The 23,140-nt window shown below is 38.0% G+C and overlaps 1 protein-coding gene across 2 annotated transcripts in view; it reads right to left on the reverse strand.

Moving 5' to 3' along the window:
- Nucleotides 1-23,140, reverse strand: part of TLR6 (toll like receptor 6) — a 42,606-nt gene that overhangs the window by 11,575 nt on the left and 7,891 nt on the right. Inside the window, exon 1 of one of the 2 annotated variants that reach the window (XM_077136600.1) lies at nucleotides 13,533-13,810. The exons of the other annotated variant lie outside the window; for it this stretch is intronic. The gene's annotated coding sequence lies outside the window, so the exon portion shown is untranslated. Of the gene's footprint in view, nucleotides 1-13,532; nucleotides 13,811-23,140 lie in introns of those variants that run through there. 2 annotated transcript variants of the gene reach the window in all.

A 23,140-nucleotide genomic window follows, 5' to 3' on the forward strand; every position in this document is an offset into this window, starting at 1 on the left:
TGACCTCTTGACCCCTGCACACGTGCACAACCTTGCCCCACCCCATGGCACAAGTGTCCTCTCCCATACCTGGTAGGTGCTCTCGTGCACATCTTTGCCACATAGCCTAAGGCCTGCACAAGTGGGCGCCTCCAATCCACACTCACCCGCACCTGCAAATTTGTGTCATGTCCCTACCCACCCATCATTACCCACTTCTAACACACATCCCACAACCTCTGTGATCTATGCCCCACCCCTACACACTCATGCATCTGCATCCTGGTCATGCTGGACCTCTCCTCCATCCCTGCATCTCAGACCTTGACACCCACAACCCATATGCTTCATGTACCCACCCACATCCTGCCCATGTACCAGCCCCAGCACATCAACTCAGTCTTCCTATCCACCTCTCACCACCCCCTACCTCTGTGCCCCCATGCTGCACCCTTCTCCTGCACTCCAAGGCCTGCCTGGAGTGCACCTCCCCCCATAACCCCCACACCACACCTCCACAACCCTGCAACCCACACCTCATAACCCACACTCACAGGCACCAACATAGAGTCCCCGATCCGTGCATATACTGAACCACACGATTTTGCTCTCCCCACAACCCTGCACCCTGCTCCATACTCTTTCACAAATACAAAGCTTTAGACTAACCCTATCAGGATATTTACATGCTGTGAAGACAACAGAAGATCACTAACCATATAAAGATGCAAACAGATATAGCCCAGTATAATGACCAGATTAAAACCCTGGAGGAGGTGCAGACTTTGGAACAACTAATCAAAGATGTTCAAATAACTCTACTAAATAAAATCAGTGGGATGGCTAATGACATAAAGGAGATCAAGAAGACACTAGAAGAGCATAAAGAAGAAATTGAAAGAATAAATAGAAAAATAGCAGATATCACAGAGATTAAAGATGTTGTAGACCAAATTAAAGATATACTAGAGACAGCAGATTTGAAGAGGCAGAAGAAAGAGTAAGTGAACTAGAGGACAGGACAACTGATTTTGAACACATGAAAGAGCAAATGGCAAAAATGATGGAAAAATTTGAATTGGATCTCAGGGAAATCATGGACAAAACAAAATGCACAAATATAATAACCATTGGTGTCCCAGCAGGAGAAGGGAAGATTAAAGGGCTAGGAAGATTAGTTGAGGATATAACGGGGGAAAACATCTCAACCTTTATAAAAGACATAAATATGGAAATCAAAGCAGCCCAATGAACTCCAAATAGAATAAATCCAAATAGGCCTCCCCCAAGACACATACTAATCAGTCTGTCAAATATTGAAGAGAAGCAGAAAATCCTGAAAGCAGCAAGAAAAAAAAAATCTACTACATACAAGGGAAAACACAGAAGACTAAATTCAGACTATTCAACTGACACCATGGAGGCAAGAAGGCAGTGGTATGATATATTTAAAATCCTGAAAGAGAAAGATTTCCAGTCAAATTGTCTGTACTCAGCTAAATTGTTCTTCAAAACTGAGGGAGAGAATAAAATTTTCACAAACAAATGCTGAAAGAATTTGTCAAAAAGAGACCAGGTCCATAAGAGATACTAAAGGGAGTTCTGCCAGTTGAAAAAAAAAAAGACAGGAGAGGGAGGTCTGGAGGAGGGCACAGAATTGAAGGGCACCAGTAATGGTAACTTAAAGGATAAAAAGAGAAAGAGGGAAAAGAATATATAGATCTGAAAAATAAAATCCAAAGGATAAGATGGTGGATTCAAGAAATGCCTTTATAGTAATAACTATGAATGTTAATGGACTAAAGTTACCAATTAAAAGATACAGATTGACAGAATGGACTAAGAAATATAATCCAGCTATACACTGCTTACAAGAGACTAACCTTAGACACAAAGATACAAATAGATTGAAAGTGAAAGGATGGAAAAAGGTGTTCCATGTAAACTGTAGCCAAAAAAATCAAGAGTAGCTATACTAATATCAGATAAAATAGACTTTAAATATAAAGACATCATAAGAGACAAAGAAGGGCAACATATACTAATTAAAGGGTCAATTCACCAAGAAGATATAACAATCATAAATGTTTATGCTCCCAGTCAAGGAGCTCCAAAGTACATGAGGCAGACATTGGCAAAACTGAAGGGAGTGATAGATGTTTCAACAATAATAGTAGGAGACTTCAATACACCACTCTCCTCTATAGATAGACCAACCAGACAGAGGATCAACAAGGAAATAGAGAACTTAAACAATTTGATAAATGACTTAGACCTAGCAGACTTATATAGGTCGTTACAACCCCAAAACACCAGACTAAACATTCTTCTTTAGTGTTCATGGAACATTCTTCAGGATAGATCATATGCTAGGCACAAAACAGAAGTTTATAAATTTAAAAACACTGAAATTATTAAAGCAGCTTCTCTGACCATAATGGAATGAAGATGGAAATCAATAACCACCAAAGAACAAGAACTTTCACAAATATATGGAGATTAAATACCACACTCTTCAACAATGAGTGGGTCAAAGAAGAAATTCTAGAGAAATCAGTAGCTATCTAGAAATAAATGAAAATGAGGATAAAATATATCAGAACTTATGGGATTCAGCAAGGGCTGTGCTAAGAGGGAAATTTATTGGCCTAAATGCCTACGTTAAAAAAGAAGAAAGAGCAAAAATTAAGGATTTAACTGCTCACTTGGAAGAACTTGAGAAAAAACAGCAAAACTAATACCAAATCAAACAGAAGAAGAGAAAAAACAAAGGTTGAAGCAGAGTTAAATGAATGGGAGAACAAAAGAACACAAAGAATCAATAAAACAAAAAGTTGGTTGTTGGAGAAAATCAATAAAATGAATGGACCACTAGCAAGGCTGACAAATAAAAAAAGAGAAGATGCAAATAATCAAAATCAGAAATGAGAAGGGTGTCACCACAGATCCTGAAGAAACAAAAAAAAAAATCATAAGAGGATACTATGAACAGCTATATGCCTACAAACTAGACAACTTAGATGAAATGGACAAATTCCTTGAAATGCACAAACAAGCTACAGTGATTCAAGAAGAAATAGAAGATCTCAACAAAATAATCACAAGTAAAGAGATTTTTAATCAGTCATCAAAAATCTCTCTAAAAAGAAAAGCCTTCTGGCTTCACAGTGGAATTTTATCAAACATTCCAAAAAGAACTAAAACCAATCCTGCTCAAACTTTTCAAAAAAATTGAGGGAAAAGGAACACTACCTAACTCATTGTATGAAGCTAATATCACTTTAATAACAGAACCAGGTAAAGATGCTACTAGAAAGGAAGACTATAGACCAACCTCCATAATGAACATAGATGCCAAAATTCTCAACAAAATATTAGCAAATCAAATCCAACAGCACATTAAAATAATTATACAACATGACCAAGTAGGGTTTATACCAGGAATGCAAGGATGGGTCAACACACTAAAATCAGTTAATGTAATACAGTACATTAATAAATCGAAAGGAAAAACTTATATGATCATCTCAATTAATGCTGAAAACGCATTAGACAAAATTCAATATCCTTTTCTGATAAAAGCACTTCAAAAGGTAGGAATCAAAGATAACTTCCTCAACATGATAAAAGGCATATATGAAAAACTCACAGCCAGCATCATTCTCAGTGGTGAGAGGCTGAAAGCTTTTCCCTAAAGATTGAGAATGAGACAAGGATGCCCTCTGTCACCACTATTATTCAACATTGTACTAGAAATTCTAGTGAGAGCAATCAGGTAGGAGAAAGAAAGAAAAGGCATCCACACTGGAAAGGAAGAAGCAAAACTTTCATTGTTTGCAGATGACATGATACAATATTCGGAAAATCCTGAGAAACTATGACAAAGTTACTTGAGCTAATAAACAAATTCGGCAAGGTGGCAGGTCATAAAATTAATGCTCAAAAATCAGCAATATTTCTATAAACAAGCAATGACCTAACCAAGGAGTCAATTAAGGAAAAAATTCCATTCAAAGCAGCATTTAAAAGAATCAAATATCTGGGAATGAACTTAACTAGGGATTTAAAGGACATGTACACAGAAAACTACATAACATTGCTAAAAAAAAATCAAAGAAGATCTAAATAAGTGATAAGACATTCCATGCTCATGGATAGGAAGGTTAAATTGTAGTTCAGATGTGAATTCTACACAAAATGGCCTACAGATTCAATATAGTACTAATCAAAACAACAGCAACCTACTTTGAAAACTTGGAAAAGCTAGTTACCAAATTCATCTGGAAGGAAAGAAACCAGAATAGCTAAAATCATTCTGAAAAAGAAGAATGAAGTGGGAGGATTAACACTCCCTGATTTTAAAACTTATTATAAAGCCACAGTAGTCAAAACAGCATGGTACTGGCACAAAAATAGAATTGAATCAAGAGTGCAGAAATAAACCACCAAAACTATGGACAACTGAATTTTGACAAGGGCCCCAAATCCACTGAACTGGGACAAAATAGTCTTTTCAATAATTGGGCATGGGAGAACTGGCTATGAATAGCCAGAAGAATGAAAGAGGACCCTTACCTTACAACCTAAACAAAATTAACTCAAACTGGATCAAACACCTAAATATAAGAACCAGTACCTTAAAGATCCTAGAAGAAAAGGTAGGGAAACATCTTCAGGACCTAGTAATAGAAAGTAGCTTCCTAAACTTTACACTCAAAGGACAAGCAACAGAAGAAAAAATAGATAAATGGGAACTCCTCAAAATCAAATGCCTTTTTATGCCTCCAAAGACTTTGTCAAAAAATGAAGAGGCAGCCAACTCAATGGAAGAAAATATTTGGAAATCACACAACAGACAAGGGTTTGATATCCTGTATACATAAAGAAATCATACAAGTCAATAATAAAAGAACAACAACCCAATTATAAAGTGGGTGAGATATGAATAGGTATTTTTCTGAAGTGCAACTGTAGATGGCTCAAAAGCACATAAGAGATGCTCATTCTCATTAACTATAAGGGAAATGCAGATCAAGACTACAATGAGATACAACCTCACACCTGTAAGAATAGCTGCTATTAAACAAACCGGAAACTACAAATGTTGGAGAGGATATGGAGAAATTGGGACACTTATGCACTGCTGGTGGGAATGTATAATGGTATAGCCACTACAAAAGACAGTCTGGCAGCTCCTCAGAAAACTAAATATTGAGTTGCCCTCTGACCCGGCAATACCATTACTCAGTATATACCCAGAAGAGCTGAAAGCAGTGACACAAACAGACATTAGCACACTGATGTTCACAGCAGCTCTATTCACAATTGCCGAAAGATGGAAACAATCCAAGTGCCCATCAACAGACAAGTGGATTAACAAAATGTGGTATACACATACAATGGAATATTATGCAGCAGTAAGATGAAATGACATCCTCAAGTACATGACAAGATGGATGAGCCTTGAGGACATAATGTTGAGTGAAATAAGACTGGCACACAAAAAAATAGATACTGTATGCATTTACCTTTATGACCATGGTAAAGGTAAAATCAGAGGGTTGTAATACAGAATATAAGGGACCTAGAGATACACTTACTTGTAAGGGAATATATAGAAGTGAAAGCAGTTCACTGGTGGATCTATAAACAATATTACTATATTGAAGGTGAACATGGTTGAAAGGGTTTGTATAGACTAATTTGTTCCATCAATTAACACCACAAATATAAATAAGTTTTTACATGAACTACTGCAAAAGTATGAATCTTGTACCAAGAATGTATACTTTTGAGGTATAGGGGAGAAAATGCTATTGCATGTTATGGGCTATGTTTAACAGGAAACCTTCAACAGTACTGCAGCAATCCCAGGTGGGAAAGACAAGAGTTAGGGGGAGGTTTGGATTTTCTGTTAGGTAAGGGTGTGTTTATTGGCTATCTTTCTCTTGGGAACAATGAAATTATCTAAAATTGAGAGTGTTGATGGACTTTTGACTTTGGACATTATACATGAGGTCCAGTAAACAGAGGTGGCTGAAAGACGCACTGACTGAGAAGTGGATTGGCGAATGAAGGTGTATACATATGATCGAACATTGTGCTGCTATAAAAAAGAGTGAAGTTGTGAGGCATGCAACAATGTGAATGAATTTATGGGACATTTGGTGAGGCAAAATAAGCCAGAAACAAAAGAGCAAATATTGTATGATCTCATTTAGAAAATGCTTATAAGGAAACAGAGTCCTAGATTGTAAGCTCTTATAGCAGTCACTTTTAGGTCTGGAGTGGTAATTGTTATTTCTGGATTTTGAGGAGCTGTTTAATATATTTATAACTTGGTATTTAGAAATAAGAATGAAGCCAATCAGGTCAGGATTAAGGTAATTCAGAATAGAGGGGTAAGGAAGACATTGCCTGTATTTTAGAACTTCATCTACACTTTAAGACCAATGGAAAGAAATGTTTATTTTGTCTAGAACCTAAATTTTCTGTAGCACATAATCTAACAACCTGTCTGCATGGATCATTTAACAATCTAAACACAGGGAGCCCAGAAGAAATGATAGCCTTTGATCCTTTATAACTTAATGTAATGCATGAAAACATCCCAGAGTATGTTAAGTAGATAAAAAGTATTGGCAAAGTCCCTTGAGTGATGGGGGGAATATTATGGAACTATTAAACTTTACCTTTGGGGAAACCCCGGACATTGTGTCAAACATTAGGGACACCCAAATCAGTAGGCCAAGACCTTGATCTTGAGGCTTACTCTTGTGAAGTTTATGTATGTAGCAGAGAAGTTTAGCGTGCCTGTAGGTATGCCAAGAATCACCTCCAGAGGACCTCTTCTGTTTCTCAGATGCGGGCTCTCAGTCTCTAAAACCATTGCCTTCCCCCTTAAGTGGGACATGACATCCAGGGATGAAAGTCTCCCTGGCAGCATGGGAGATGACTCCCAAGGATGACCGTGGCCCTGGCACTGTGGAATCAACAATGCCATCCTGACGAAAAGAAGGAAAAGAAGTGTAACAAATAAGGTATCAGTGGTTGAGAGAGTTCAAATAGAGTCAAGAGGTTACTCTGGAGGCCACTCTTACGCAAGCTTCAGTTAGACCTTGCTACCTATCATAACTTGCCAAACCCCAACCGAAACCATTCCTGCCAATCGTAAAGAATACCTAGGGCATTATATAAGATTCTATTAAGGTTCTATGCACCAGGATAACTTTCCAGAAACTTACATCCTCCAGATGGTTTCCTGGATCAGATAAGTATTAGAGTGCAGAGGGGCCAGCCTTTCCAGAACATCAACTAGTTCCATCCTCCTATCCCATATTATCAACAGCCCCTTCAAACATGAATAGACATAGCCCAAATATGCTTAAAGGCTGGGAGAAAGACCAAAGGTGCTGGTAGAGTTATACAGAGAATGCTGATTTAATAAATGAGTATGAGTGCTGAATCAGTATATTGACACGATTGAAACACTAGTGGTCAAGAAGAGAAAGGGGTAAGGGGTATGGGAATGTATGACTTTATATTTTTTCTTTTTATTTCCTTTTCTGGAATGATACAAATGTTCTGAAAATTATCATGATGATGAATATGCAACTATAAGATGATATTGTGAGACATTGATTGTATACTTTGGATGGACTGTATGTGTGTAAAGATATCTCAGTAAAAACATATTTTTTTAAAAGTTCAAGGAAGTCTCAATTAGATTGAGTGATGATTTCTCATCAGAAACTATGTAGGCAAGGAGGCAATGGGTTGAAATACTTAAAGGGCTGAAAAAGACAATTGCCAGCCAAGAATTTTAGATCTGGTGAGACTCTCTTTCAATATTGAGGGAGAGATTAAGATATTCCCAGATAAACAAAAGCTAGAGTTACTCTACCAGCAATGCTAAAGGGAGTTCTTCTCACTGAAAGTGACACTAGACAGTAGTTCAAAGCAGCATAAAGAAATAAAGATCTGTGGTAAAGGTAGCCATTTGGGTAATTATAAATGTCAGTATTATTGTACTGCATTGCTTGGGATGTAACTCCACTTCTTTCTTCCTACAGGTGCTAAAATGCAAATGCGTAAAAAGTAATAAGTTTTCCAGGTAAGACGGTGGAATAGGGAGCTCCAGGACTCAGTTTGTCCTCCAGGACAGCTAGTAAATGGTAAGGAACTGTCTGCGACAACTGCTCAGGGTCTCAGGAGAACACTGTACACCAGCTAGGGAAGAGCAGAAGGAAGAGACTGATAAACTCCAGTGAAAATCTGAGTAGAGGTTTGCATGCTGCAGGGGCTGGGGTCTATCTCCCAGGATCCAGGCACTATCTGGAACTTAAAGTCCTCTTCCACAAAAACAGGATGAGGGGAACACAGCTGAACACTGATCACAGCTTTTGTTTAGCGAATTCAGATCACTGGGTCCCAGCTCTGAGAGTAGCTATAGTTTTAGCCAGCCCAGGACAAAAAAGCAATCAGCAAACTCTGTTTCAACCCCACCCCAGACACGGGTAGAAGCAGGGGTGATTTAGAGATAGGGTGCCTTTTTGGGGCTGCAGGGGACAACACACTGAAGGGTGGCTTTTCCTCAAGCGTTGGGGGGAAGTAACATGGCCGAGCACTGATTGTAGCTGTTTTTTTTTGGAGGGGGGCCCAGTGCATGGTCCGGACACCGAACCCAGGTCTCCTGCATGGAAGGCCAGCATTCTACCACCAAACCACCTGTGCACCCCAATCATAGCTTTTGATTAGCTGATTCTGGTTCACTGGGTCCTAGATCTGAGTTACGTTTTCAGCCCACTCCAGACAAAAGTGACTGGTAGCCTCTGTTTCAACCACGCCAATGAGAGGGGCAGAGTTGGCTGAAACTTAAAGGCACAGTACCATTTTATGCCTCCAGGGACAGTTTGCTGAAGAATGCCATCTGCTGGCCAGGCCAGGAAAGCACAGATTCAGGGAGGCATCACAAAGAAGTTTGGCATCCTTCCTGGTCTCCTCCCCAGGGCACTTTGGAGCTGATCTACACAACTGTTGGCGGGAATGTAAAATGGTACAGTCGCTGTAGAATATAGTTTGGTGGTTCCTCAGGAACTGCCATATGATCCAGCAATTCCACTATTAGGTATATATTTAGAACTGAAGGTAGGGACACAGGTAGGCAGACATTTGTTCACTAACGTTCATAGCAGCATTTTCCATAAATGTCAAAAGATGAAAACAGCATAAGTGTCCATTAGCCAATGAATGGCATATAATAAGTTGACACCTATGACAACATGGATGAACCGTGAGGACATTATGTTGAATGAAATAAGTCAGGCATAAAAGGATAAATATTGTTATGACCTCACTAAAATTAACTAAATATAACTAGCAAACTCATGGGGTAAATATATGGAATTTAGGTCACCAAAAGATAGAATGAGGGCAGAGAATGGGGAGCTGATGCTTAATTTGTGTAGAATTTATAATAAGTTTGATTGTAAATGTCTGGAAAGGGATAGAGGTAATGATAGCACATTGTAGTGCATGTACAGCGATGATATGTAGGTGTAATTGTGGCTGAAAGGGGAAGTTTAGGGTGATTAATGTCACTAGAAGGAAAACCAGAGGATGAAACACGGGCCTGTGCTCTTGTCTTGTGCTAGCTGCCAGAATGCAACACACCAGAGACAGACTGGCTTTCAATAAAAGGGGATTTATTTAGTTAACGTATAGTTCTTCAGAGGAAAGACAGCTAACTTTCAACTGAGGTTCTTTCTTATGTGGGAAGGCACAGGGCAATCTCTGCTGGCCTTCTCTCCAGGCCTCTGGGTTCCAACAACTTTCCCTAGGGTGATTCCTTTCTGCATCTCCAAAAGCCTGGACTGAGCTGTGTGTGCTCAGATGAGGTATGCTGTGCTGCTTGGGCTGTGCTACGTTGAGTCTCTCATTTAAGCACCAGCCAATTAAATCAAACATCATTCATTATAGCAGGCATGCCTCCTACCCAACTGCAGATGTAATGAGCAGATGAGCTTCATGTACCATGTAATCAGCAACGGATGAGGTTCACATGCCATTGGCTCATGTCCGCAGCACCTTCACCTGACCAAGTTGACACCTGAATCTAACTACCACAAGCTGTATAACATAGTGATCCTTGTTGTGGACAATGAGTGTGGTCAATAGTACAAATCTAAGAATGTTCTTCCGTGAATTAAAATAAATGTATGAGGGCGGGCCGCGGTGGCTCAGCGGGCAAAGTGCTTGCCTGCTATGCCGGAGGACCTCGGTTCGATTCCCGGCCCCAGCCCATGTAACAAAAACAGAGAAACAAAATACAATAAAACAAGAAGATGTTTCCCTTTCTTCCTTCCTTCCTTCCTTCTATCCTTCCTTCCTTCTCTCTGTCTTTCCTTTAAAAAAAAAAAAAAAAAATAAATGTATGATACACTTACAAGGTATTAATATTAGGGTGGTATAGAGTAAAAATACACTGGAAGCAAACTATAGACTATAGTGAATAGTAATATATGAATATTCTTCTATCAACTGCAAATAAAAAGGAAATTACGCTAAGTGAAAGAAACCAGTCATAAAGCACCATATACTGCTTGACTCCATTTATATAGTAAACATAAACAAATGTATAAAGATGGAAAAAAGTGTTTGCTTTGACCGAAATAGATTAGTGCTTATGTAGGGCTAGAGAAGGATAGAAGGATTGAGAGGTGACCGTTAAGAGTTCAGGGTTTTTCTTTTTGGAGTGGTGAAAATGTTCTAGAATTTATTATGGTGATGAATGCACAACTCTGTCAATATAGTGGAAGATACTGATTGTATGTATAACTCAGATGGATTGTATGGTGTGCCAGTTTGAGAGGATGTATGTACCCTAGAAAGCCATGTTTTAATCCTAATCCCATTTTGTAAAGGCAGCCGTTTCTTCTAATCCCTATTCAGTTGTATGTTTGAAACTGTAATTAGATCATCTCCCTGGAGATGTGACTCAATCAAGAGCGGTTGTTTAGCTGGATTAGGTGGAGACAAGTCTCCACCCATTTGGGTGGGTCTTTTTTAGTTTACTGGAATCCTATAAAAGAGGAAACATTTTGGAGAATGTGGAGATTCTGAGAGAGCAGAGAATGACATAGCCACAAGAAGCAGAGAGGCTACCAGCCGGTGACCTTTGGAGACAAAGAAGGAAAATGCCTCCCGGAGAGCTTCATGAAACAGGAAGCCAGGAGAGAAAACCAGCAGGTGACGCCGTGTTTGCCACATGCCTTTCCAGATGAGAGATAAACCCTGACTGTGTTTGCCATGTGCCTTTCCACTTGAGAGAGAAACCCTGAACTTCATCGGCCTTCTTGAATCAAGGTATCTTTACCTGGATGACTTAGACTGGACATTTTCTTTAGATTTGTTTTAATTGGGACATTTTCTTGGCCTTAGAACTGTAAACTTGCAACGGATTAAATTCCCCTTTTTAAAAGCCATTCCATTTCTAGTATATTGCATTCTGGCAGCTAGCAAACTAGAACATATGGTATGCAAATTTATCTCAGAAAAACACAGCTTTAAAAAAAAGATGAAGTGAACCTAATGGGAATTTTTTCTTAAGAGATATAAAAATGTATGATTTTTTTCACACACAAAATTGGGGAAATTCAAAAATAGAGTACTAATATTGGTAGGTGGGAACTAAAATAAGAACATTCATTTACTACTTGCAGGATTAAAAAATTAGTGCAAGCTTTTTGAAAAGCAATTTGGTCATTTACATAAATTCCTTAAAAATATGCTTATCATTTGTTTTAACAATTTCATTTCTGGGAATTTTCTTTTAAATAAATAATCAAAGACTAACATAAGAATATTATTATTAGCATAATCATATGCAAAATATGATTATGAACTTGCTCATGAGATGAAAAATTTTAAAAATCAAAAGGTCTAGTATAGAAAGTGATTAAATCAATTATGGTACACCCATAACATGGAACAACATGCAGCCTCAAATATTGCACTTTTGAAGAAAAAAATGTCTACAATATAAGTATAAAATTATACATTTTATAAATGAATAAAATGATACAAAACTTTATATGTAGTAGGATTCTAATTTTGTAAAATGTGATTAAAACTCACATTACACAAAGCCCCCAGGGGAAAAAAGGATGGGAAGGAAACATACCAAATGCTAATAATAATGATTACCTCTAGATCTCTGAATTATATCTGAGTTTAATTTTCTTTCTTATTCTTGTTCATATTTTCCAAATTTCTAATTCTGACATCTTTTATAAACTGAAAAATCGTGTTAAGACAACTTAAGAGTTGTCTTAAAATAGCTAGTGTATAAAGGTTTCAAGTTTAAAGGAACACTTACATTATTTGGAATATAAATACATAAAGAACTTCTTCCACATGATGCTTTGACTTTCGTGAATGAGACCCATCCAAAGGGACCTAAAATTCAGCCATCACGTGGGAAAGTGTTTTAGCTGCCTTTATAGCATTCTGCGATGACAGTGCATATTCCTCTGGGGGTATTTAAACCCTCAACTCGTTCCTGCTTTACAACCTTAATTAAGAAACAAGTCAAGTACGTTTTATATTTAAGACAGGAAGTAGAGGAAGCACGGCAGTTAGGGCAGGATTAGAGTCCACTTTAAAGAAGAACAGGAAGTGAAAGCGATAAGAGGTAAAAGATTACGTTTAAATGCAGCAAGTGAAAAGAGAAAAAAAAAGACGGATAAAGCTCTATTTCAGGAAACAAACAGCGGTAGATGAACCTATGAAAATTAAAACTACAAGACAGGAAAGACTAGAAAAAATAATGAGCGTAGAAAAGATATCATGATCAAGTCAATAAGTATGAAAGAGAAACAATGTTGCATTCGTCAAACTTTAGGGGAGCCCTCGAGACACCTGGCAAGAGCTAGGCACGGCGTAGGGGATTCAAAAGTTATGAAGAGCCGGGTGCCTGCTACCTTCTCCAGCTAATACATGTTTATTTAGGCAGAGTCTACTACGCGCCACCACTGTGCTAAACACTTGGTGCTGTGATTATAAAAATGAGAAGGACTGGCATAATCTCTGCTCTGAAAGAGTTTATAAATTAGCCACAAATACAGACCAAGAATTATAGCACCGTGTGACAGGGGAGAGCCAACACACAGGTCTACTATAAAATGATGTAGTATTTGATCGGTGCTTTATGAGTAGTATAAATTAAATGTTACTGAAAATAAGGAACTAGAGAAAGGTGGAAAGAGAAAATATAGTCGGTAAAAGAGAAATAGATAAACAACACGAGTTAGTTTATTTCCTATCATTTCAAGTGCGAGTTGTTCTTATATCTTTTTAAGATAACCGTAAAGACATTTTTAAAAAAATCTTTCATGTACAACTGAAAGGACATTTACAACATTTAGATAAACACTTAAAATCACGTAGGAGAAACTTCGAAGAAACGTTACCTATTTACCAGATAATTGATAGCATTTTCTTGTTTAAGTAATTACGCCATAATTTGAAAAAGCCACAAAAGTCATCTTACTTACCAAGATTTCCTTCTCAGAAGAAAAGAAATGTCTAAATGCACGGAAAAGTGCGTCTTTCTTAAATCTTAAGTCCCTAGTTTTTTAAATGCCTTAGAAACGGTTTTGTGCCACCTATTGGACCTTATTGGAATTACACCTACAAATAAATTTCCCCTTCAAAGGTGATAAGCATAGTATGCGGGTCAGCAGGTTTTTCTGGGCTGCAGACTAAAACATCAATCAAATTTTTTTTTAATTATTTAAATAAGCAGCTTATGATCATTTGAATGTGAAGAAAAATTTTTTTCTATGGTAATATTTATCTGTAAGACTTTTTAGCCCCAATATTAAATTGCCATTAGAATGGAAAGTTATTAAATTTTGCCTGATTTTTATTATCACTATATTTAACATTTCCAAAATAATTACAACTACCAATTGTCCAGAAATTTTGGACCAATATTTTAGTTGGATAAAATATCTAAATAAAATTAAGCATAGGTCCAATTTTTTTTTTATTGACTTTCAACATTGGTTGATATCTAGCTACACTGAAGTACCAAACTAGGAGAAATTGCACCCAGTTTCTTGCCATTTTGACCCAAAACTAGCATTATTAGATGTTTTAACTTTTAACTCTAAATTCTAGAATAATAAATAACAGTGAGATCCTGCAGGACTAATAAAATCAATTTTCTAAAAATCAATTAGAATAATTTAAGAAAGATATCAACAAGGCTTGATACAAAAAGGAAATGTCTGGTTAAGCGGATACTTTAGTTAGAAAGGAAATCCTATTCCAAAAAACTTTTGACTTAACTGGGGATCTGTAAAGAACTTAATATACGAACTAAATGGTCATTCCATAATTAGTCCCACTATCTGACGTTATCTCATCTTTACAGAAAACAAATTAAGACGCTGCACTCTGGGCACTGATCAAGTTGGACATCTGGGTAGGAACTACTTCTGCATTCAGAATGAGGGAAGGGCCAGCTTCTTACCACCAATTCTTACTCATCAAATGTGACAGGAAGTCATTTCAAGTTTGGGGAGGCAACAAGGAGTGGCTGTATCTCTGCTCAACCAACAAAAGGAGAGAGAGAAGAGTGCGGACCCAGATTTGTGAAACAGGCAGAGGAAAAAGGGGAAAACTGTGGCTTTGAGGGAATTTCAAGAAGCACTGGGCTAACTTCTTAAGGAAAACACACACACACACTTCCCTAGAGATTTGGTCACAATACACAGTGACTTTTCATAAATCCTCAGAAGGGCTTAGCATAATAACACTGGTACTCAGATACAAGGAAACTATTCTTGTTGAAGCTGTTATAGCTCTGAGAAATGTCTTTAAAGGAATCACAAAACCCACACAACTTAGGTAGTACAGAAGACAGCATAGCAGTGAAACAAATAATAAAGCCAAGCTGAGGTTTCCGCATTCTGGCACTTGCTAGCTGTGTGCCTTTAGGCAAGTTACTCACCCACACTGAGATACTTTTTATTCATCCATAAAATGGGGGATATTTGCAATTTTAGGGAAGATAATGAGTTTTAAATAGCTCGAATATTGCCTGGCACAGAAGAGATGTTATTATAGTAATTCGTTCTGGGATTGTATGCAAGCCATATATTTTTTTCTTTTAATTATAAAAGTTGTAGATTTAAAGAAAGATCATGCACAAAATTCAGAGTTCCCATACACTTACCCATTTTTTTAAAGTAAAAAGCACCAAAATAATATATTGCTTCTGTCCATATTTGGATGGTATATTTGCTGGCCTTACACTGTGATAGTTTACTTTATTATTTTTTAAAAAATAAATATAAAGCATGTACAAAGTACAAGATACAGAAAGGACAGAGGGCATACCATGGTGGGAAAAAACCTCGCACCCTCATTTCTTCTGCTCAAAGGTAACAGTTTTTATAATCCTTTCAGTAAAACAAAAGGAGTAACATTCATAACTTAAATATTAAATATCGACATTAAAACTAAAATCTCCTGCTCAACTAAAACACAAAACAACAAGCCAGAGACTGGGAGATAATATTTGCAATACGTATAACCACAAAAGGACTAATATCCAGAAAATATATAAAGAATTCCTACAAATGAATAGGAAAATGACTAAGAAACACAATAGGGGGGAAATGAACCAAGGATATAAAAAGATGAATAACAGAAAAGGAAATAGAAATAGCTTAAATATGTGAGAAAGTTGGCATCCTCATTAGAACATGGGAAAATATAAAATAAGACAACCAGGAGACACTGTTTTTCCCCTCTGTAAGGGGCAAAAATGAAAAGATCTAATAATACCAAATGTGGGTTAGAAGGTGAAGAAGCTCTCATGCACGCCCAGAGAGTGATTTAAGTGGCCTGGGATGGGGCCATGCATCAGTATTAATTTAAAAGCTCCTCCGGTGATTCCCCTGGAGCGATTCCAGATTCCAGTGATTCCCCTGGTGGAGCCTCCGCCGACAGTAAAGGTGACGGAGGCTTCCTGGATTTAAAGCTACTTCCTCTGGCCCTCCCTCCTCCCCCTGAAACTCACCCCTCCTGGTCACAGCCATCTACAGGCCCCCAAACTGCCTCATTTGTTGGGTTTTTTAGCACTGGCTCATTGTCTGGGTCCAACAACACTCCTGACATAGTATCTAGTGATTCAACAACCAGGTAGAGATTCTTCCATTCAGTTCCCTGGCCTTCTGCCTGAGCTCTGATGACCTCGTCCTGTACTCTACGTCAGCCACACATTCCCATATGATATCCTGATATTGTCATTACCAATGACTCCCCGCCTCCATAATCTCAATTGCCCTCCCACTTTCCAACTAATCATCCCCAGCTCCTTCCTTCTGATTCCCCAAATTCCCCAAGCCCCACTTGGGCACTGGATGAGCTGGACTTCACTTGTTTTCACCCTCAACTACCTTACTCCTTTCTCCTCCACCCAGATTAAATTTAAATCTCTGTCAGACTACAATGAGCCTGAGAGGTTGAATATAGTGAGAGAAAACACACAGCACATCCTTGCTGACTGCCTCACTTTAAATGCATGACTTCTCACTAAGCATAAAAGCCCAAATCCTCATTGTCGTTTGCAAGGTGCTAGAGGGGGCTTTATCTCTCAGACTCCATGACCTCTCAGGCTTCATCTCTTTCCACTCTCCCTCAGTCTCCCTCTGCTCAAGCCACACTGGCTGCCCTCCTGCCCTGTGAGTGTACCAAGCAGACACCCACATTTGCTTTTGCAGTTCCTCAGCCAAAAACTGTCTTCCCTCAGGTATTGATACCATTCCTTCCCCTTCTTTCTTAAAGCCTACATTGAAATGTCACTTCATGAAGCTTTCATGGACCACCATATACATAAGGTGCTCTCACTCATCATCATCTAGACCCTATAGACCCTGTACTCTGTTTTATTCCATCACCTGATATGTTATCAATTTATGGTCCATCTCCCTTCCAATGGCATTTAAGTTCTTTGAGAGCATAACTTGCTTTTGTCCCTATTGTACTCCCAGCACCTAGAGCAGTTCTTGGCACATGGGACGTGCTCAAAGCCATTTTGTTGAACCGGACAGGAGGACAATTTGGCAATATCCTGTAAAGGTGACTCAGCTATTCCATTTCTATCCTGGAATACAAAAAAAACCCCACAAAGATATTCATTGCAGCATTTTATATACTGGTGAAACATAAATGTCCATCAATTGGGGAATGAATAAATTTTGGTGTCTTCATGTAATGGAATCCTAAACAGGCATTGAAATGAATGTACTAGAGCTACATGTGTGAATGTGGATGATTCTCAAAGATATACTGTTAACATAACTAAACAAGTATACAGGATGTAATTTATAAAATATTGAAATGTAAAAATACAATTTTATATACAGTGTTTATGAAAGAGGGTATGTATGGTAAAAGTATAGAAATATGGATGGGAAGGATGCACAATAACCTCAGGACCCTGATTACCACTAGGATAGTGGACAATGGGAGAGAGAGGGATTTAACCTTATCTGTAACACTTTTTTTTTCTTTTTCAAGAAGACCCTAAAAGAAATATAGCAAACATAGAAATTTTTTTATTTAACTTTTTTTATTGTATAGTATAACATATATACAAAGCAAAGAAATTTTTTTAAAAAAAGCAATAATTTTCAAAGCACTCTTCACCAAGTGGTTACAGGACAGATCCCAGAGTTTGTCATGGGCTACTGTACGATCCTCTCATATTTTTCCTTCTGGCTGCTCCAGACTATAGGAGGCTAGAGGGCTTAAATATTTTTTTATCATCACAACCGACTTTTTTTCCTTTTTTTTTTTTGTATATTCATTATTATGATCATTTCTTAGAACATCCGCATCAATTCAGAAAAAGCAATAAAAAGAAAACAGAAAAACTTTCATACATAAAAACATTCATACCCCTTACCCCTCCCCTTCATGATCACCAGCATTTCAATCTACTAAATTTATTTTAACATTTGTTCCCCCTATTATTTATTTATTTTTAATCCATATGTTTTACTTGTCCGTAGATAAGGTAGATAAAAGGAGCATCAGACACAACGCTCTCACAATCACACAGTCACACTGCGACAGCCATATCATCATACAATTATCCAAGAAACATGGCCACCGGAGCACAGCTCCACATTTTCAGGCAGTTCCCTCCAGCCTCTCCATTGTACCTTAACTAAACAGGTGATATCTATTTAACGAATAAGAATAACCTCCAGGATAACCTTTCAACTCTGTTTGGAATCTCTCAGCCATTGACACTTTATTTTGTCTCATTTCGCTCTTCCCCCTTTTGCTCGAGAAGATGTTCTCAATTCCTTGATACCAGGTTCCAGCTCATTCTAGGATTTCTGTCCCACGTTGTCAGGAAGGCCCACACCTCTGGAAGTCATGTCCCACGTAGAGAGGGGGAGGGCAATGAGTTTGCTTGCTTTGTCGGCCGAGAGAGAGAGGCCACATCTGAGCAATAGAAGAGGTTCTCTTGGGGGTGACTCTTTGGCCTAATTTTAAGTTGGCTTAGCCTGTTCTTTGCGGGATGAAGTTTCGTATGAACAAAGCCAAGATTGGAGGCTCAACCTATTGCTTTGGCTGTCCCCACTGCCTGTGAGAATATCAAGAATTCTCCACTTGGGGAAGTTGAATTTTCCCCCTTTCTCACCATTCCCCATAGGGGACTTTGCAAATACTTCCCTATTCACTGTTCAAATTTATCTGGGCATCACTCTGGACAAACCTACAAAATCTCATGCCCTACGCAAGGTTCCAAGTACTATGGTGTTCGATTAAGCTGTCCACATAAGTTATATTAGGAAATGCACTAGTCAAAACAAACATTTTGTACCAAATAAACATTTTTTGCTTGTCTCACACATATGTTAAAGTTTTAAAATACTAATTACCATCTATTTTCAACACCCTGCATTATTGACATTCCTTTGTTCTTCCTCATGCAGAAACATTTTTAAATTTGCACATTTAGTCACTATCATTATACACTCTAGGCATTCCTAGATTATACCATCTCAGTCTTTATTGTATATCTTTCCTTTTGATTTCACTTGTGCCCCCAGGCCTCCTCCCTCTATCATTCTCACATTCAGCTTCATTCAGTGTTCTAACATTATTGTACTACAGTTAGGTAGTTTGTGCTATCCATTTCTGAATTTTATCAGTCCTGTTGCACATTCTGTATCCCTGCAGCTCCAATTACCCAATATCTACCCTATTTCTATCTCCTGATGGTCTCTGTTACTAACTGAAATTCTTCAAGCTCATTTGCTAATGTCAGTTCATATCAGTGAGACCATACAGTATTTGTCCTTTTGTTTCTGGCTAATCTCACTCAGCATAATGTCCTTAAGGTCCATCGATGTTGTTACATGCTTCATGACTTTATTCTGTCTTACAGCTGCATAATATTCCATCTTATGTATAAAATATAGAGATTCTTAAATCTGGAAATTATCATAGTAGTCACTACATTTTTTTTTTTTTTTTTTTTGCATAGGCAGGCATCAGGAATCAAACCCGGGTCTCTGGCATGGCAAGTGAGAATTCTGCCACTGAGCCACCATTGCACTGTCCAGTAGTCATTACTTTTTAAACTAGTAAGTATCTGTCACATTGCTCTCCATCTTTCTATATGTTTGAAATATTCTAGCATTTTTAAAACTAATTTTTAAAATCAAAGTTGTACTTCCCCTTTTGGAGAATTCTTGATATTTTCACAAGCAGTGTGGACAACCAAATCAATATGCTGAGTCTTCAATCTTGGGGTTTGCCCCTATGAAACTTATCCCTGCAAAGGATAGGCTGAGCCTACTTAAAATTAGGCCGAAGAGTCACCCCCAGGGATCCTCTTTTGTTGCTCAGATGTGGCCTCTCTTTCTCTCAGCCAACACAGCAAGTGAACTCACTGCCCTCTCCCATCTATGTGGGACATGACTCCCAGGCATGTAAACCTCCCTGGCAATGTGGGACAGAAATTCTAGGATGAACTGGGACTCAGCATCATGGGATTCAGAAAACCTTCACAACCAAAGGGGGAAGAGAGAAATGAGACAAAATAAAGTGCCAGTGGCTGACAGATTTCAAACAGAGTCGAGAGATTATCCTGGAGGTTATCCTTATGCATTATATAGATATCCCTTTTTTTGTTTATGGTGTATTTGAATGGATAATAGGAAGCACCTGAAACTGTAGAACTGTGTTCCAGTGGCCCTGTTTCATGAAGATGATTGATTATATATAGCTTTTGCAATGTGAATGTGTGATTGTGAAAACCTTATATCTGATGCTTCTTTCACCTATGGTATGGACAGAAGAGTAAAATATATGGGTAAAAAATAGACAAATAATGGGGGGGGAGGTTAAAATAAATTGAGTAGATTGAAATACTAGTAAAAAAGAAAAAATGAATACATGCCATACCCCTTACCCCTCCCTCTCATTGACCAGTGAAATACTAGTGGTCAATGAGAGGGAGGGGTAAGGGGTATGGCATGTATTCTTTTTTTTTTTTCTTTCTTTTGCTGGAGAGACGCAAATGTTCTAAAAATGATCATGGTGATGAATACACAACTATGTAATGATATTGTGAGTAGTTGATTGGAACCATATCAAGAATGTTTGTATGTCAGGAATGTTTGTATGCTTGTTTGCTGTTTACAATAAAAATATTAAAAAAATAAAAACAAACAAAAAATTGAAGTTGTAAAAAATGTATGTTTGGTATAAACCTGGCAGACTTGGAAAAGGGCATAATTTACATTAAGCAAAAAAAATTTCTTGCTAAGATTGCTTGGCTGATTGTTTTTTAATTAGACAGCTGTGGTTTGGGTCAAAGGAGAAAAGGAAATCAGCCCTTTATTTTACTTTTTTTTTTTTTTTTGTATGGGCAGGCACCAGGAATCGAACCTGCATCCCTGGCATGGCAGGTGAGAACTCTGCCTGCTGACCCACCATGGCCCATCCCAGCCCTTTATTAAAAGACTATCTGGTTGGGTTGTTGCCACTAACACAGCATGGAAGGGTGGATAGAAAGGTGTTTGCAGGCTGCTGTGGGCTTTGGGGTTCAAAGTCACACTTGGAATGTTTGTGTTTTTGGTACAACACACATGTCACACTTGGAATACAATTTAACAGCCTGCAGAATTTCAAAACTGGAAGGGATGGTACAGAGCAATGTTCTATATACTTTAGAAGTGGAAAAAAGTGAGACTCAAGAGACTACAAACTACCACGGTACATCAAGCCCCAACAAACAGTATTCCTGAAACCCCTAAAGAAAACCCAGGGTCCTATCTAAGACTCTATAAAAGTTTTACTTAAATTTATTTTTCAGAAACTTAAAATCTCCAGATTGTTCATATGCCAGATAAGCCCTGAAACTTAGAAGTACTGTTGCCGAATTCAGTCTAGCATCTTGGCCATGAGGCAAGAAAGAATTCAAGGACACAGCACAGCATGGAGTAAGCAGGCTGAGAATGTATAATACACATGAGAGAAGACATGCAGGCACTCTCACAAAGACATAGGTGAGAAAGGCAAGAGGCAGTAGGCAATGTGGGGCCATTTGCTTTCACAGATTAGCTTTACTTATTCCCCATCCCCTTCTTTGTTTGGGGCTTTTTCTTCCCTTCCCTCCTCTCCAAGATGGTGCCTGGTGGAAGACAGTGCATTTAGGTGTGCTGGTTGGCTCCACCCTTCTCCATATATGACTTACTCAGGTTGGGATTGTTTGGCCACCCAGCTGCTATTTATTGCTATTCTTCTCAGAGATATCTTTCTCCTTGAGGCCTGATTACTATTTGGAGTTTGCCCTTTGCTTAGTCAGCCACCATCCTAATTCTAACCCTGCATCATTTTCGCCTCCGAGATTTCTAATTCTCCCTCATCTTAAGGGAATTTGGGCTGATGGTCTGTCTTCTGTAATTATTTTAAGCTGTCAGTGGGTCATGGGTCCTTTGTGGGGGTATGAATACCTCCGGCTATGCTATTGATGGTGGGTGGTTATAGTATGGGGGACTGCAGTGTGGCCTCTGGTGAGGAGAAGTTTGTTGTGAAAAGTTTCTGCTCTAGAAGAAACAAACTGGGTGAGAAATTGAACACAAGATCTGAGCAGAAGTGGGAATAAGATGGAACTCAGGGTTTTTTATTTTTTAAGTTTTTAAGAAACCAATAGTTTTTTAAGTGTTTATGGTTGGTTGGGGCTCGGTATCCTATGATGCACTGGCCAGCCTCATCTTTGGGAGTCTTGCCTCATATTGCTAGGGAGATTTACACCCCTGAAAGTTATGCCTCACATAGGGAGAAACATAATGAGTTTACTTGTAGATTTTGGCTTAAAGAGAGAGCACATTTGAGCAAAGAAGTTCTTTGGGAGGTGTTTTTAGGCATTAGTTATAAATAGGCTTTGTTTTACTATTAGAGAAATAACTTTATAAGGGCAAGCTTTAAGATTCAGAGCTTGGGTTATTAAATTGGGGGAAGCTATTGTTTAAGAAAATAGTAAGAATTCCCCAGGTAGGGAAGTTTAATAGTTCTGTATTTTCTTTAGTCCTTTAAGGAACTTTGCAAAATTAGACAGATTAAATTAGGTAGCACACTATAGAAAATGTACAGCTTTTTAATGGTTGCGGTATAGAGTAATGCTGACTTTTAGAGCGGAGAACTTTAACTTTCAGTTTCAGGTGTCACACAGATACTTAAAGTTTTAGGGAATTACTAGGTTATACAAAGAGTAAAGCATTTCAGAACTTAGAAATAACAGTTAAAGCTCAGGAGTAAATTTGACTGCTTAACAGCCTACAATTTAAGCTTTAGTTATTTATAAGCATTTTAAATGAAGTCACTTTTAGAAATAAAAACATCTGACTATTGTTTTATATTGGGGTTATTAATCACAAACCATAGGAGAAGTTTTGTTCTTTCTAACTTTACACATTTACTAGGGTTGTTAATTAACAAGTAGGACATAGTTTATATGCTTGCCTTGTTTCTCTTTTAAAGTCCTTTTTGTTGAAGATGTAGTTCTAACTTACAGCTGGCCATATGTATTTTTAGAAATGCTTTAGAGAAGTAAATTTGGTTA

Source organism: Tamandua tetradactyla, chromosome 19 (assembly GCF_023851605.1).
Source record: "Tamandua tetradactyla isolate mTamTet1 chromosome 19, mTamTet1.pri, whole genome shotgun sequence".
NCBI classification, from domain to species: Eukaryota; Metazoa; Chordata; class Mammalia; order Pilosa; family Myrmecophagidae; genus Tamandua; species Tamandua tetradactyla.